Source organism: Emydura macquarii, unplaced genomic scaffold, assembly GCF_026122565.2.
Source record: "Emydura macquarii macquarii isolate MOO-44397 ecotype Brisbane River unplaced genomic scaffold, CSIRO-AGI_Emac_v2 contig_1253, whole genome shotgun sequence".
Taxonomy (NCBI): domain Eukaryota; kingdom Metazoa; phylum Chordata; order Testudines; family Chelidae; genus Emydura; species Emydura macquarii.
The window spans coordinates 18,273,507-18,292,474 of NW_027131390.1; the positions used below are offsets into that span (position 1 = coordinate 18,273,507).

Below are 18,968 nucleotides of genomic sequence, written 5' to 3' on the forward strand. Positions count from 1 at the left end.
ATATTCCCCCTTAGTTGTCTCTTTTCCAAGCTAAAAAGTCCTAGTCTTATATCTCCTCATATGGAAGCTTTTCCACACCCCTAATCATTTTAGCTGCCTTTTTCTGTACCTTTTCCAATTACAATACATCTTTTTTGAGATGGGGCTACCAGATCTGCACGCAATAGTCAAGATGTGGGCGTACAATGGATTTATAAAGAGCAATATGATATTTTCTGACTTATTATGTATCCCATTCCCAACATTCTGTTAGCTTTTTTGACTGCTGCTGCACATAGAGTGGATATTTTCAAAGAACTATCCATAATGACTCCAAGATCTCTTTCTTGAGTGGTAACCAGTAATTTAGAACCCATCATTTTATATGTATAGTTGCAGTTATATTTTCCAATGTGCATTACATTGCATTTATCAACACTGAATTTCATCTGCCATTTTGTTGTGCAGTCACCCAGTTTTGAGAGATCCTTTTGTAACTCTTTGCAGTCAGATTCTGACTTAACTAGAGTAGTTTTGTATCATCTGCAGGTTTTGCCACCTCATTGTTTACCCCATTTTTTAGATCATTTATAAATATGTTGAACAGTACTGGTCCTAGTACAGACCCTTGGGGGACACCACTTATTAACCTCTCTCCGTTCTGAAAATTGACCTTTTATTCCTACCTTTTGTTTCCTATCTTTTAATCAGTTTCTGATCCATGAGGACCTTCCGTCTTATCCCACGACCATTTACTTTGCTTAAGAGCCTTTGATGAGGGACCTTGTCAATTTGGCACACTATATCTACTGGATCACCCTTGCCAGACATTTGTTGACCCCCTCAAGAATTCTAGTAGATTGGTGAAACATGATTTCGCATTACAAAAACCATATTGACTCTTCCCCCAACAAATTGTGTTCATCTGTGTCTGATAATTCTTTTCTTCACTATAGCTTCAACCAATTTGCCTGGAACTGATCTTAGGCTTACCAACCTGTAATTGCCAGGATCGCTTCTGGAGCCTTTTTAAAAATTGGCATCACATTAGCTGACCTCCAGTCATCTGTTAAAGAAGCTGATTTAAATGATAGATTACATTCCACAGTTAGTAGTTCTGCAATTTCATATCTGAGTTCCTTCAGAACTCTTAGGTGAATGCTATCTGATCCTGGTGACTGTTTAATTCAACATTAAATTGCATCGTCCTGTGGTGCCACTGCCTAATTGGAGTTGTGGTTTGAGTAACTCATGCCCTTGTTTCGCCTTATGGGCTGGGTTCCCTGGCTTGACTGCATCTCCTATGATGCACCACATGTCAGTCACAGGGGAGAATGCAGTGCATCATGGGAGATGTCTAGTCATGGCATCTAGCCCATAGCAGAGACCAAGGTAGAAAGCACAACTTCCATCTGACACATTGGCCCCCATAGGCAGACACTGTTTTTGTTCAGTTAAAAAACCCTGAAATATTCAAGTCAGGTTGAACCTACCCAAAATAAAATATTTAATTTAGTTTTTTTGCAATATAAAATTAAAATTTTCCCACAAATGCAAAAATTGCATTTTTTGCCAAACAGTCATTTCAGTGAAAAATTCCCAGCGTGGTCTAGTTTTAACTAACTTCCTTGAAGAGTGTTTGTAAACATAACTGTGCTTCATTGCATATTCATCTAAAATAGCATATTTTAAAGTACAGACCATCATTTTACAATCTTCCCTAGTAGATATGTCAGTGTGGATAAAAATCTATATTTAAATCTTTTTCTAAAGTTTTAATTAAATATGTTCTTGTTAAAAATAAACCTATTTAAAATTAAAACTATGGTAACATATGCTAAGGCCTAAGCTTGCTATGATCTATTAAAATAATTTAAATTAATTTTTTTTTAAAAATTAAGCAGTGCATGTCTGCTGCCGAAGTTTTAAAGAAAGTCAGATCACTGAACTTGTAGAAGTCACACACCAAGTACCTGGGACCAGAGTTTGAGATGCTAAACCAGCTTTTGACAGCTGTCATCTTTCTAATGGGTGCAGAAAATATTTTATTAATTTCAATTTATGCAATTAGTTCAGTTCAAAGACATTCACAGTTGAGAAACTGAAAGAGGAAAATAAGCTTTCCCAACCAATCTGTAAATAAAAACCAGTCTGAGTTCTGCTAGTTCTAAAGACTTGAAGGATATGGTGACCAGAAACAATAAATTCTATTAGTTAACTTCAGATAATGCTGCTTGTTTTAATAAATCAGTTAGTTTTAAATGCAGAATGTTTCAATAAACTTATTTTTTCTTATGTATCCAGTACATTTAAATTAGCTTTATTTAACTAAAAAAAAAAAAAATTAAAATGCTGATTTTGTACATTTTGATTTAATTCCAGTTTCCATCCAACTACAATTTGACACAAATCACAAGTAAAAAGTTAAATCTAATAAATGAGAAGTATCATTCACTATTTTCTAACATAAACATACAAATAAAGAATCTGAAGAAATGTATGTTAAGCTGCATAACTGTTTAAATAAATGTATATAGGTATAGTGTATCCTTCAGACTATGAAATAATAATAATTCCAAATTTAGTGTATAGGTTGTAATTGAACTGAGTACCTTAAGTCTGTTAACTTCCAGATAAGTCTGAATCGCTGCCTTGCATTACACATCACTTAGGGCATGAGCAATGCTCTACCATTCCTCCTTTGGCTGCCCAGTGGCATTCCTGATATGGCACAAGCTCTGGCTTCATTATTAATATATGTCCCAAATGTTTCCATCTTCTTTTCTGGTTACATTTAGAGAGAAGGGTTGTTGAACTCTGACTAGTCTCGGCATTTGTTATAAATTCATTCCATTTAACACCTGGTATTTTTCTAAGGGTATGTCTAAAAGCGACTTTGCTGCCATCAGATTGATCTTTCTGGATTGATTGAGTGGTCAGTGTAGACCTGCTCAATCGATCAGGAAGCTGACGCTGGTAAACCACTCCCTCAAGTGGCACAGGGCAGTGAAGACAGCGCGCAAAAGAGAAGCAGAGCAGTCGACAGGAGTTACGCGAGCCACTCTTTGTAGCTTGCGTAACTCCTGTCGACTGCCACTGAATTTCCAGGTAAGTGTAGACCAGGGCTGAGGCATTTGCTTTCGGAGGTATTTAGATGTCTCTCTGTATTTTTGGATTTCCAGCTTTCATATCCATATATTCAGATGGAAATAACATTTGAGGGGAAGATTCAGAATTTGATCTTTAAGCTGTAGATTTTTGATGACCAAATCTTGTTTAAGGTAGTAAATGCAGCTGCTGCATTGCCAATTCATGACACCATTTCCTTCTGGACATCTCCATGGCTTGAATGTTACTGTCAAAATATGTTTGTTGATTCTCTTCCTATATACCTTTGCCTTCCAAAGTAATGTTAGAGTTAGGAGTTGCTGGGGTTCTCATTCGATTTTTTTCTTCATAACTGATTATTAATCCAGTCTTTTTGACAATGCTGGATAGTCTTTTGGTCTTTACTTTCATGTTGGTTGAGCTGTCATTTAGAAGAGACATGTCATCAGCAAAATCTAGATCTTTTAGTGTATTGTTCATCCTTCTGATGGATGTGTTGTATCCATCTATCCATTTTCTCATCATGAAGTCAATAGCAATGTGAAAGAATAGGGGTGAGAGAAGACTTCCTTGTTTGTTACCAGTTGAGTGTCTGTCTGATTTTGAAATAATCTTCCCCTTTTAAACATGGGATTAGGAGATCTGTGTTGATAATCCTCCCGCATAGTTAACTTCTAGGTGCTGCTTAAATGCTAGAATACATTTATTTTGGACAAGTACTTTACCTTGGATATTTTAAAAAGTATTTTCAGAAAGTAAATAACTTGTACTGGCTTTTTTTCTAAATTGGTCAGCAGTATACTTCATTTTATCTGCTTCTGTTTCGTTTTTTTTTTTTTTTTTTTTTGCTTCTTGACATTTTCCATTCTTATCTTTATTTCCTGACATTTATTCAGTAATTCTCCCTCCCTTTTCCCATCCTTATTTATTTATATATTTTAAAAGTACAACGTTCTGTAACGTTGCAATCTAAATATCAAGTCACCTTTAAAGACCAGCCAATGTTTTTTCCTTCACTTGGAATTTCATGGCAACGTCCTTAATGAAAATTCAGTTCCACTGAAATAGTGAACAACACAGCAGCAGGGAAACGCCTACCTTCCTACCCCTTGTGCTGAAATGCCAGAGTGGTGCAGAAAATGCTTTGCTGTACTCTTGGGTTTATGTTGTCTAAAGACAACTGCGACAATCATTTACACATACAGAAGTACAAGTTATTATATTAATGTATGAATTCCTGCTATCAGTTATGGATATCTTTGATAATACATTCCAGTAGATGCTGCAAAATAACATATTTTGTTTCTTTGCGGTCCCAGATAAAATCCTTGGGAGTCTGGCTCATAAATGGAAACAATCAAAACTGTAGCAGTGCAAAGCAGAATTGTAAAATAAGAGTTTTGTGAACACATCTCAAAAATGAGGTGAAAGCACTGAATCTAAATGTTAAAATGAATGAATTATCCTTGAAAAACTCTTGAATAGCTATTATTTCAGTGTAATAACAATTTTAAACCTGTACTTATTTATTGCTAGTCAAATAATATACTTCTGCTTTTCATTACCATTAGTTCTGATTAAATGCCTGTGACAGATGTAATTCTGTCACAGACCAGAATAAAGTTCTTATTATTTGCTTAGATGGATAAAATTGCATGACTGAAATAAATTAAATGAAAAAAGACTATGTTCAGCTGGTAATAGGAGTCTTGTTTTTAAACTTGTGCAAGACAAGAAATTCAGAGTTAAGGCAGAAACTTGGTCTTTATCCTACCCTTTTATGACGAGGTACCGCAGCACATAAGTGTTTAAGATGACCCACTATTCTAAAATCCTTGCAATAGTTTTGCACATTGGATTTAAAACAAAAAATTAAAATAAAATGAATTCATCAATATGAAACATTCATTGTTTGTCTATATTTTGAACCATCTTTAAAAGTTATGTCTTTAGAAGATTTTTAATAGGAAGGTGATTTCAGAGAGTGATGCATAATTAGGAATGTAGTCTTAGGCTCTCTGCTTTGTAATGAACTCAGCAAAAATTTGTAGTTAGTGAAATGAGTGTGATGTGGCATGATACCTTGCAAAAGCCTCCAGATTACCTTGTGATATAAAACTATTGTCTATGTAGTGCATAGAGTAACTCTCAGACTTTCATTTTCTGTCATTACCGTATAGTTTGTAAGCAGTCCACAACTATTCAGAAAACAAAACTATTATAAATCTGACCCTTGTATAATGAGATTGCGTTTAGGAAACTGTTGACATTTTTTGAGAAATAGTAAAGGAAGGAACACTTAATCTAAAGGACTATTCTGTTGCGTATTTTTCCAGATTTGTGGTAATAATAATAATCTATCGTAATGCCAAGGACCCATAGTCATAGACCAGAACCCTATCATCTAGGTGCTGTACAAACACAGAACAAAAGACGGTCCCTACCCCGAAAGAGTTTATAATCCAAGAATAAGACAAGAGACAACAGATGGATACAGACAGATGGGGGAGTGTAAAGAAACAATGAGAAAATATTGGTCAGCATGACTGACAGTGGTCTCAGTACACTAACAGTTGTCAAGTTTTTGTAGGCCTCACAGCAAAGGTGAGTTTTAAGAAAGGATTTAAAGTGGCTTTCAGGATGTTTACAGGGAACTCCTCCCATGTGAGGGGCTGCATAGGAGATAAACACAAAGGTGCTTGTTTAAAAATATATAACAAGCGGGCAATGGAGGCTGGCATCATAGGGCAGGAGTTAAACTCTTTATGCTGAATGAGAGATAATAGGGTGGGGATGCCTTGAAGAACCTTGAAAGTAAAGACTTTAATGCATGTTTTAGCACCTTCTGTAAGAGCTGTCTAGCATTACTTTAAAAACTACTCTAGTCAGCAAACATTGGTTTCCTTTGAGCTTACTGGGTGCAGCAGAAAGCAGTAAATGCTGAAATGAAACTTCATTGGCAGACCCCCCCAATCTCAAATAAAATTGGGACAGGAAGGGAACAAATTAAATGAAAAGTCCTAATGGATTGGTGGTTCTCTTTCTAATTTTGTGGGGGGAAATAACTATATAAAAAAAATCGACGACCAGGGTTAAATATTTGGGAAATCTCCACTATCTCACCTACCTATTTCAGTAGTTGGTCAGAGGCTTGCTGCTTCCAAACAGAATGCAAAGAGGTATTAACTTTTGCATCCTGGAGAGAGATGAATGGATTCTAGGGGGAAAACAGACATGGTAAATTTTCTTAAGCCTCTTCTATGCACAGCATAATGTGGAACTGTGTCCAGACTCTTGTCCTTAACATTGAGATTAATTTTATGTTTACATAAATACAGATTCTCCATCTCACTCTTCCACCTATGATTGGAATACACAAGTGCCTCCTAGCAGAGCTCCTGTTTGACTTACAATGTCTACTGGATATTAATAAAGACCAACATGTTGGATGTGGCCTATGTAGTGAGCTTTGAAAAGTGACCCAAGTAAATGAAAATACAGTCTTTAGGGAGTTTAGGACCATTCCCAATGCAGTTTAACTGCATCTGAAACAAACCTTGTAATAAAAAAGTTATTCCATCTAGAACAAACACAAAGGGGATAAAAAAGAATATGATTAGAAAGAGCAGCAGTCCTGCAACTAACGCAAATTGTTCTATGATGAATCTACATGAGTCAAGTAATATGCTTAGGGGTTTCCTTCAAAGTCCACGTTGCCAAAAGCAAAAAAACAAGGTTATGTAAATTACTGGAAAGTAGAACAGTAAAAAGCAGAAATAGGCTAACTGCAATTTTCCTCAATTTTTCTTGGATTATCTTGCCATTTCAGGAGCAATGTGGAATATGTGATAAGATCTACATTTTTTTTTTTTTTTGCATTAATACGAGTGGGTTTTTTCCCTTTCTGTAGTTCTTGGTTTCTAATAAGCAGTCACAACAAAAGATTCATGATTAAAGGTGCTTTTTCAATCACTTTTCTTTATTTATGTTTTTATCATCTGTTCTAAGACCTCGTCTACGTGACAAAGTTTACCAGTAAAACTTGTCACCTCTTGGCATAGTCTTGCATGTGTCCACACCCAATTTTAAGATCTACTGACAAAACCAACCCTGACCTGCTGATGAAGCTAATTTCCCTTGTCAGATTGCTCACCATCAGTCTTCCTACTCTCTCTCCCTGTGCCATCCCCTGCTCCCATACACTCAACATTTTCCCCCATGGTCTTGCAAATGCACAACATGCAACAGTAACAATAAGAATATTTGACTCTCTGAGATCCAGCCTATTCATAAGACATCTCCACTAACCCTTTAATCTGCCAAACACATGCTGCATTGTCATCCTGGACATACTTAGGTGATAATTAAATCTTTCCATGCTGCTGTCTAGGTGCCAGGTGTATGGTTACATGAGTCAGGGAAGCAAAGGCTAGGCTGTGTGTCTGAGAAACATACTTGCAGGGTAGATTGATTTAAATCAAGGGGGTTTAAATCACCAAAAGAAAATCATTGATTTAAATCAAGTTTCCCACTGTTACTTCTTCACATATTTCTTAAGCAATGGTGCAAATCTGATCACTAAAGCATGTTAATTTACAACTCAGTACAGCATTTTACAACATCTAGGAGGATATACTTTGTGTAATTTTTGTAGATAACTTAATTTTTATTAATTTAGGAAACAGTACATAATACTCATTACCTGTGTCAAGCTGCAGATGCAGCAGCAGTACATTAGGACTGGTAAGAACTAAATCACACACACAAACACAATAGCACTTATATTTTATTAAACTAAATCTTAAATTTTTCATAAATGTTCCACATTTGCAATTGCAGCAGTCTCTTGAGTTGCCGGCTGACTGCTGTCCTTAAACTTTTTTTTTTTAATTTTCAAATTTTATTAACTCTAACAGGCAAGTCATTACAACACTAAATGTACGCTGTCCTTAAAACTTCTACAACTAGCTCTCATCTTCCCCACTCCCAATGTCATTTTTATTAATAGACTGAAACAGAAATACGAGTTTTCCTGCTTTTTCAGCTCCCAGTCGATTTCTTAGCTTTGAGTGAATAATACCAAACGATTAAAATATTCTCTCTATGCCTGCAGAGGGAGCTACTGCTGTGAAAAGTTGGCTTAGCAACTGAAGGAACTCTGTTTCACGGTGCCTGGCTAATGATTTCTACCAATTCAGGGGAGTGACTTTGTTCAAAACATCATCAGTAAACATGTACTGTTTAAATGGTTCCGCTCCAGCCCTGAAATTTATTATGACTGGCATAACTGAGTGATTTTGAGATGCCCATGGCATGGCAGCATCATCTTCTTCAGAAGTTAGGCATCTACCTTTATATCTGGGGTCGAGAATGTTCGCAAGAAAATGAGGTGGGGTTAGTGCTTGATCCATTCGCTTCTTTACTGCTTGCAGTTTAACTTTCTGGTGAGGTATATCTTTCTTCAATATCTCTTGAAGTGCCTTCCAAATTTCGACAGCATCAGCAATGCAGCAACAATTTCTCTGAAGTTTGTTTAAGGCTATGGATATAGGCTTCAGTATACTGAGCATATCCGCTATATTCCTCTTTAATCCAATGTTAGATACTTTGGATGAGATACTTCCATCTATTTTATCACAGTTTTCTTCACAAAGTTTTATGAGAATAAGCCAGTTTTTAATAAATTGTTCAAAACAACCAACTACAGAATTCCATCAAACATCTTGAGGGAGAATTAGTTTAGATCCTCCTGCTCTCTTCAGTGAAGCTGAAGCAAAATGGTTGTTATGGAAGTATTTTGCGTCTTCAGCAACATTTTCTTTTATTCTGGGAGAAGACATACTTAAGTCTTTGGCTAAAAGATGCATTAAATGGGCACTGCAGCCATATGTTACTAAGGAGCATCCTTCCGTTTCTTCTTCTAAGTATCTTCTCATCTTTACCACATTTGCAGCATTGTCTGTGACAAAACTGTGCACATGACAGTTGAATTTTTGTTCACAGTTTATTACAGCTTTCACTGCCACTTCTTTTAAATATTCTGTTGTGTGAGCATTTCCCGATGTATCTATTGTTTCTGAAAGATACGCAACCCCACCTTCTGTTGTCACACAGGCACATGTTAGTGGATCATTGTGTACATTGCTCCACCTATCAAGGCTTAAACTGGCAAATTTCCAGTCAGTATTCCTTGTACACTGTTCAAGTTCCTTCTCATACACTGTGTCTAGCAACCTTCCACCAATGTCTGCTCTACCAAGTGGAGTGTAGCCAGGTCATCATTGACATGGTTGAGTCCTTAAGTGTTTATTGTTAACCATGCGAAAAGGAGAATTTGTGGCATAAATAAACGGAGCAATCTTTTCATCTTTGGTGTCTTGTTGGTATTTGCTGGTCCTTACTACAAACCCATCCATGGTGGTGGTTTTACTGGATGATTGAAATCTTTTGCTTGCTACTGATACTTTGTGTGAAATATGTCTAGTTGCAGCACTGCTGCTAAAAGTACCAACGGATGACTATGAAGTTGTTGCAGATAGACAGTTACAGTGAAATTCTCTTATGTGTAAATGGAATCCTGAAACAACATTCAAAAATAATTTTTGAATAGTTGTTCTTCTCAGTTCTTCTCACTCTATTATTCAGTTAATCATTTACATTTTTTTCAGCAAGAATGTAGGTCCCATTGCAAATTATCAGAAAAGCTAAGACTGACTGCATTTAGAGCGCACTTAATTTTGGAGTAAACCCCATAGAACTCACGGACACTTCTGTTTTTTGAGAAAACAAGTACAGGATGAGGTTCCCTTGGGACAGATGAGTTATGCTGAAGTAAAATAGGGAATAGATTTATGGCATCACCATTATGGTCTCTGGCCGTGATGTTCCAAAATAAGGGGAATGTATTATGTAATATAAAATAAGAAAAAGATACCCAGTGGCAACTGGCAACTCTAGATTTCTCTTACTGCAGCTTTCCGTATCGTGTACTTGGATGATAGATTCTAACCTCGTTAGATAATTAAACAAGCCATAAGGATTAGCTAAGCTAAACTTTTTTCCCTAGCAACATCCAGTATAGCAAATAGCTTGGGAATTTACTTGTTAAATCACACTTCTATACTAAAAGGTGGCATAGAGAGAGTCTTGAAGAATGATGCATTGCAAAGTGAATTATTTAAGTTACTAACCAGTTGATCCACACCTTCAGCCACATCATTTTCTCCCAATAAGCAGTTTTCATTATGATGCTTCAGTCTTGCAACTAGGCCCTGCATTTTCTTCTTGCACTGCTTGCACTTAACACATTTTCTTTTTTTACCCAGGGAAGGAATTTCTTCAAAATATTCCCAGATAGTCTCTCTTACACCCAGAAGCCATGACAGTTTTTCTGTGGCAAAAGCATGGTGGAATATAGGAAGCCGTGTGTGTACTGAATGTCTTTCCTTTTTCTTTGCAGTCCACTCCACTGTTCTTTCTACTCTGCCTCCATCCTTTGTCTCTCTATCTTTAAGACAGTGTCTTAACTAACTCCTCTGCCTTGCTTGGCCCAGCTCCAGCACCACATAAGCACAGAACAACAACAATCCTATCCAGCCTGTTTCTTTCTTTGCACATGTGACTTTAGTCTGCTGAGGAACAGAAACTGAAAGCCCAGAACCTTCAAGAAGCAAGAGCTGGTAGTTAGGCTGGATAGACTAGAGCCATTAATTCATTTTTATGAGACTGTAAGTGTAGGTTTAGCATGTTTGTGATGAGATTTAATTGTAACTGTTATTTTTTAAACGAGAGAGAGATTTAGTAGTTTATTTGATTTAAAAAAAAAAAAATCCGATTTAAAAAAAAATTTTTTTTTTAAAATCATTGATTTGTATCCACCCTGCATACTTGGCATTTTAGCTCCACCAGTGTGAATATGCCACTATGTGCTTGCATTTTTTTCAAAAAATCCTGTATTCATAAAGATGCAAGTGTCATGCACTTTCCCTGACCACCCAGCATTAGTGTCAATGAAACATTCCTGGTGGGCCATCAACACTTGCATAACCATGGGGAAAAAATACTCCTTTATGCTTATGTACTCAAGACAAGGTTTGTGGGGGAGGGGAGAATTGCCTGTACAACACCCAGGATCAGTCTTGTGCAGGAGGACACACTTAATGAACTTTCACACCTGGATGATGATGCCCACATAGTAGATTTTTCCAATACCAAATTGATTGCCCACTGACTGATAACAATCTGGGGTCACATGCTTCCAGAGCATGGTCACCACCCTTTTCTCTGCTGTCCAAGCGTCTCTCACTTTGGTGTCTCTGTGCTGTAGGGCTGGAGCAAGTTCGGCACACAACTCCAGCAATGTGGCTTTCTACATCTGAAAGTTCTGCATTCACTGTTGGCTATCCCATTTTGTAGCATGATCTGATCTCACCAATTAGTGCTTGTTTTACAGGCCCAGAACCACTATTCCACCACGTGCAGCTGGTTAGTGAATGCCTGCAGAAGCTGGTGACTTACATTCCTTTTCTGCCTCATCTACTCCTCGGTATTCTCCTTCTCGCTGCTGTACAGCTAGCTACTATGGTTCCACATAAAACGATTGGTTGCCCTGTCTCTACAGCAGACGAAAGTTCTGTTGATCCATTCAGCATCCATGTTTCTTACAGCGAGATGGCAGAGAAAGTCTTCATCCCATGTCCTTGTTATAAACTAGATGTTTTCCCAGAATCGTTCACAAGTGATGGCTCTTTCTGTCGCTGCAGTGAGGTTGTCTTTTGTACAGATCTCCTCAGAGTCAGCAAACGAACAGGTGCTTCATGATCTACCCATCACCGCACTCGTGTATGTCTGTCATTAGAATAACCCCATTTGATCATGTTAGTCTTCGATCTGCCAGTTTGCATGCACAGGTGGTTCAGGCATTGCCACGTTGACCAGTCCATATTGCCGCCGCCCCTTCCCCTCCCACCGCCCCCCTCCGGAAAATCCTCCAAGGGTTCCAGATCTATTTCAGTGCGTCTGACTTCACTTAGTCTTTAAGTCTATAACCTCAGTCGTGCCTTGCCAGCTGTTGTAGGCAAAGGCACAATACTGGTTATAAAACTCTTTTGCAATTTAAGGCATTTGATTACTCCTGTGTGAGCATATAATGGATGCCTTGGATCTCCAGTCTGCCATGATGTTTCCCTTTGGCTTGCTACCTTCCTTCTGATATCAGATGGTGCAATGCCAGCTGGTAAATACAGGCTATCCTTTGGTGTTGGCTTTAGATTTCCTGTTGTTACACAACAACTGTCATTTTGAAAACCCAGCACGAAAAAGAGATGATTATGGGATGCAGTTATGGAAATTTATCCCCAATCTCCTGCAGTTCCCTGTGAGGTTCAACGGTGTACAATGCACTGTCAAAATTTCCCATAAGCTAGTGCCCCAGGTGGTGACAAGGGAAACTGGAATGCCTACTCACAGTGCTGTATGTCTTTTGCCAATACAATCTGGTGCTATGTAGGGGTGCTACCAACAAAGGCAGCCAAATATGAATACACTCTAGTGAAATAGCTACTTTCTAGTGTAGCCATAGCCTAAATTACCCTGACGGGGGCTCTGTGATATGGCCAAATTCCAAACTCATTGGACCAGCTTGAGCCTTAGTTGGAGATGGAAAAAATATTAGCTAGAGTTAATCTACAGTACTTACAATGACCTGGAACAGGTTAATGCAAAATAAACGTTCATTCAATCCTTGATCTCTCCAAGACTAAACAATGTAGCTGATTATGGTAGTGTTTTCTGGTGAGACATGTCTACTGGGAAATGGTCTGAGGCTATCAAAATCGTTTCACAGTCCACTAAATCACCCTCATGTGATGATCCAGCTCATTTGTGACCAAAAGTTAAGTTTGAGCCAGCAAGCTAGAGATGATAGGTTTTCTACACCATTACCAATCCATTTTAGTTATCTAGCCCCTTAAATGTGTTAAAGATACAGCATTGTTGTAGCCATGTTGGTCCCAGGATATGAGAGAGACAAGGCTGGTGAGGTAATATCTTTTATTGGATCAACTTCTGTTGGTGGAAGAGACAAGTTTTTGTGCTTCACAGAGCTCTTCTTCAGATCTAGAAGAACTAACCAGAGTGTCACAGCTAAATATAAGGTGGGACAGATTGGTAAACATAAGAGTTAACATGTTGCAGGAGACTACTTAAAATGAAGATGGCAATTAACATCTCTGCAGTCATAAGGCAAAGGAGAGTTAGTAGGTTACAGATGGTTTTATGTCTCAGTACAAGTGTCTTTGTTGGGTCCATAATTTTTATTGTCTAGCAGAGTTATGAAATTAAGTTCCCAGGCCCTTCTTTTGAAGTTGAAGTTGCTATATGAGGGCTGATAGGTCAGATGTGGAGCAATCATTTTGTGAAAAGTGTTCATCAACAGGTGTTAGCGTGTTTTTTGTCTTCATCATTTTTCTATGGGCGTTCATTTGAGACCATAGTGATTGTCTAGTTTCACCCACATAGCTGTTGTTGTATTGGACATGGCATTTGTTGCAGTGGACATGGTACCTTACATGCTGTGATAAGCATGTGTAGGCTCCATGGATCTTGAAAGGTGTGTGTGGGTTTTGTTTTTGTTTTGTTTTTTTTTTTTTTTTTGGGGGGGGGGGAGGTTATATTTTTTTAGGTGTGTTTGGGGTTTTTTTTGTAGCAGTGGAGATATCTGTTTTTCTGGCAAGGTGTGGTGTTGCTTTGAGTTGGTGTATCCTGGTCAGTGGAGAGATTGCTTCTGATGTTGAGGTTGGGGGGTGTCTGAAGTTCAGAAGAGAGGGTTTGGAAAAGATTTCTTTCAGGACATGGTCCCCATCAAGTATGAGTTTTAAGTGTTTTATGATACCCTGTGTGGGTTCCAGTGTGGGGTGTTACGTGACAACTAAAGGTGTGCGGTCAGTGGAGTTTTTTCTCCTTTATGAAAGCAGGTTCTTTAGGGGTATTTGGGTGGCCCCCATGATGCAGTCTCTCTGGTGGAGTATCTTTGTTTAAGGTGTGTATCCTGAACTTTCTCCTCAGAGCACATTCTGTGGTTTTTGAGTGCCTGGCTTGGGATAACATATTTCTTAGTGTGTCTGGGGTAGTTACTGTGAATCTGTGCAGGTATGTGTGATGGTCCATAGGTTTCTTGTTGACAATAGAGTTCCATTTTTAAGCTGATTGTGGCATCCAGGAAGCCGATACTAATGTGGGAAGGTTCTAGAGAGAGTTTGATGGATGGGTAGTGTCTGTTGAAGTTGTGCTAGAAATCTGTGAGGGAGTTAGGTCATCTTTCCAGAGGATGAAAGTGTCATCAACATATATCCTGGGTTTTGTGGTGCATTTTCCCAGAAATTCTTCCTTGAGATGTCCCATGAAGAGGTTTGCATATTGGGGAACCATTCAAGTACCTGTGCCTGTTCCCATGGTTTGGACAAACTGTGTGGTGTTAAATGTAAAGTTGTTATGAGTGAGGATGAAATGGATGGGTTTGGAGATGTTTAGAGTGGGTATCTGAGTGCTATCCATTCTCTTGTAGATATTTGAGGCAGGCTGATATTCCATCACAGTGAAGGATGTTGGTGTATAGCAGGGGTGGCCAAACTTACTGAAACCCCTGAGATGCCCCCTCCCTGCTGGGCAGAATCGTCTAGTCCCATCACCCTGCCACAGGGCAGAAGCTTCAAACTCTCCACCACAGTCTGGTAGGTGGAGAATTGGGGGGGGTGGTGCACTGGGAGCTGCCCTTCAACTGTAAAAGAGCCGTAGGCGGCTCATGAGCCACCATTTGGCCACCCCTTGGTTATAGGAAAGGGACATACGTGGTATGAAGGAATGTGTTCTGAGAGAACTTGTTAACATGGTGGAGTTTCTGGAGGAAGTTGGTTGTGTCCTGAAGGAAACTGGCCCTTTGTGTGATGAGTGATTTGAGATGGTTTCTAAAAGTCTTGATATTCTTCAGTAATGTGTTGACCCCTTGTGCTTAACAACCTGCCCCACCTGTTATTTAGCTGTTAAACTCGGGTTACCTTTTCCAGATCTGAAGAAGAGCTCTGTGAAGCTCAAAAGCTTGTCTCTTTCACCAACAGAAGTTGGCCCAATAAAATATTACCTCACCCACTTTTTCTGTCTTAAATATACAGCATTATCCAGCACAAGCCATCTCTAAAAACTAAATGAAAGGACATGCAGCCACACTTTAAGAACTGGTCTCAGATTTTAGATGTCCAGCTTGAGAAGTCTTTTTCAGAGGTCCCAACAAACTGCAGCTCCCATTTAAGTCAATATAAACAACAAATTAAGGAAAATTTCTCATCTTTCTGTTGTAATGTAGACTGCTTAGCTGAAGATATTTTGGTAAAATGCATACAGCTTTCATTTTTAAAAGGTTATTTTTGACGGTCCATTCTATAATGGTGAAACAACTTTTGCCATTTTTAAGAATCAAGTCAATTTAAGAACAATCTCATGACAATTTCTTAATATAGAAATCCATGTATTTTTAAGCTGTAAGTGGCTTCTTCTGTTCTTGACCAATATTTGTGCAAGACTTTGTAGAAAAACCTTTCTGATAAAAAGACAAGGGAGGTTGATAGTTCTTGTACTTATTGCTAAATAATACAATTTAATCAAAAGAGGAAGTGGAGTCATTCTCACCAAAAATAGCTAATTTTAACCAATGCTCTCTTTAGCTTTATTTTTTTGCATAGAGTGACTGCCTAACTGAGCTTAATGTACAAAGAGCCCTGTCTGACCAATTTATTCCCATACTGTCTCTTTCCACTCTTCTCATTCACTCTTCCTTTCCCACTTTCCTCATTCTCTCTACCTAAATTTAACCCATCTATTATAATTCACTCTTCTTCTTTTCTCAGTGCCTTTGCCACTCTAGTTTACTCCCACATATCCTCTCATTCACTTACACTTGGCATTTACTCCTTCTCACTCATTCACTTCTTTTAACTCTTCTTCTTTACTCTCTCTTTTCTTCTCATTCACATTATTTCTCCCATCCATTCATACACTCTTTTTTTGCTTCCTTCCTCCTATTATATTTTTCCTCTATTGCTTTTAAGGACCCAGTGTAACTCCCCAGGAAAACCTTTATTTTCCAATATGTCTCATTCAAAGTGTACAATCTTGCTGGGATTGTAAATTGGTCCTTTTTTTTTTTTTTTTTTTTTTTTTTTTTTTGAGTAGGGACATGATTTGTTTGTTTATACAGTGCAGTAAATGTGCATTATATTTTATAGACAATCTAGCTCTTTTTCAGAATGGTGGCTGTGAATTCATTCTTTCCCATAGACCATTATAGCTCCACAACCCTCTATTCCCATGAATACTCTGCGAGAAAAAACATCCTGGATCTAATACTTAGTGTTCTAAATGTAGTAAGTAAGTAAGTGTAGTAAGTAAGTAAGAATAGTACTTACTACACTTCTTACAACTAAGTGTTCCTATATACGATCACTCTGGAAGTTAATTTACATGCTTCTTGCAGATTTAAGCAGGAGATTATAGCGTTGCTTTTGAGAAGTTCTGGTCTTGAGTTTTTGAGAAAACACAGAGTGGGCAATTGTTCCTCAGCCCCAAGCGCTTCAGAGGGTTCTTTCATCTTCAACATGTATCTGAGGCAATTGGGAATGTTAGTGGGGGGACAGGAACTCTGATAAATTTGTTATGCTGATGACACCCAGCTCTGTCTCAATGTCTTGATTGGAATAGTGGAATGAATAACCCAGAGTCTATATTCATTTAGGGCTTGGATTTATTTGTTCTACTGCAGCACCTAGGAACACAGTCATGGAGCAGGGCCCCATTGTGCTAGGTCCTGTACAAAAGCTAAACAGGCTGTAGTTTATTCCAAACAAAAAGGCAGTGTTAACAGACTGGGGGAAGCAGTCATGAGAGCTGTCCTAACTTAATCACTGCACCTGAATTAGGGAGTTCAGCTGCCATTTTGTAGCATGAGTATGCAGTTTAGGTGTGGCATTAGATCCTGGTCTGCTGCTGGATGCCTGGGTAGTAGCTGTTGCCAAGAATGCTTTTTTCGATGTAGATATCTATATTGTTGTTCCATGCTTCTGTCACAGTTAGATTGGATTGCTATAATGCTCTCTATATGTGGCTACACACAGAGACCACTTGGAAACTGTACTGAATGCCATGGCCTGCTTATGAGGTGGCGTTCACATGGAGAGCACACCACAATCAGTGCAATAAGGTCTGTTCTTCCTTCTGTTTGACCACCTCCTGGAATTCAAGATGTTGGTATCAATTTATAAAGCCCTAAATGGTTTGATACCTGGTTATCATTGAAATGATTTCTGTTCCCATGCCATGCTTCCTCAGTTAGTCTGTGGAAATGCTTGAGCTCTTGACAATAGAAACAGGAGGGAGCTACTTGGAGGGTGTTCTCTGTAAAGGATCCTTCACTTAAGAATTAATTTTCAACCAGAACCTAGATTTGTTAACTTTCTGGGAGCACAGCAAAGCCTATTTTTTCTCCTGGTACTTTTTGTGAAGAGGTGGACTGGAAGTTGGAATTTATCATCATCCTTATATTTGCTGATGATATCACAGTGGGATGAGCAAGCCTTTATATGGAGTCATCATTTGTAGTGTATATTTGAATTTATATAATGGTCTTCCAGAGCACAGGATGACTGTCTCTGTAAAGAGGTTTTTTTAAATCTAAAGAAATATCAAATATGTGCCAAGATTTGAGTTCTTTTTCCTGCAGCTGTAGTTGTAACACATTTCAGTTGCACAGTAAAAACACATTTGCTGTGGTGAGAAGGTCCATCTGCATTGACAAGATCAGTCTTTTTTAATCATGTGAGGGCATTACAGTATTGCATCTGATGGGACCTTCATAAGGCTTTATCCCCAGGGGGATTCAGAATTGTGCTATCTATAAACCATGATTAAATAAAGTTGTGGGTAACAAATTTCTAGGGCTGTTTCCATCACCACTGTGGATAAGGTTTTTTGTCAGAGCATGGATTTCAAACACAATTGTATAGGCAACCACAGGTATGAGTATTTGACCTGATTTGGCTTGTTATATACTCATTTAAAAACACCTTGATAACTTGCAGTCTTGTCAGTTTGTTTGCAAAAACTGTTACGCTTAAAGACTAGCATACGTTTGTGTCGTTTGGTCAAGACTCTGATATTAAAAAGCCATTTGCCACATTAAGTGCCGTAAGTACATGATACATCTTTAAAGGGAATTAATATAATGTTTAATTAAAAAAAATATGTTATCCCATCTAATATGCAGGATATAATAAAATAAGATGTGTTAAAATGGGCAAGTTTCGTATAGTGAAGAAGTTAGCTCCAGTTGGTTGTATTTCATCAGCAATTTGTAATGTACTATGTGACTTAGGACACGGGCAAAAAAAGAAGGTTTAAGGCAATATGTAGAAAATATACACAAAGCAATGCTGTTGTTTGTTAAAGTTAAAAATGTTTTTCTTAAGAGTTCATTTTCTTGACATTTGCCCTTTGCCTTGGGCTGATGAGCTGCTCTATTGCTATTTTGCTGTACAGTATTGATTTATATTGTGAATGCTTTGCAGGTTGTATCGCAACAGAGCTGTAGGAGACTGCTTTATGGTGGAATACTAGCTGGGTGCTTTAGGAGTATCAGGACTGATTTCAGAGAAAACCATTGGGGATAGAGAGCATGCTTCCTGGCTGGAATATACCAGTTGTCATGGAAGCATGCTGAGTGCCCCCTTGTCTGCCATTGACTGAGATGACTTTTGTCACCATTCTTCTTAGTGAAAAGAAGAGTGTAATGAAAACAGCCATCCAGGTTTCAGACTGTTAGTTACTGCTTGTATAGT

The 18,968-nt window shown here is 38.2% G+C and overlaps 1 protein-coding gene across 1 annotated transcript in view; it reads left to right on the top strand.

Moving 5' to 3' along the window:
- The window catches only part of ABCB7 (ATP binding cassette subfamily B member 7), a 64,008-nt gene that overhangs the window by 2,505 nt on the left and 42,535 nt on the right, over positions 1-18,968 (top strand). The gene's annotated exons all lie outside the window — the stretch shown is intronic.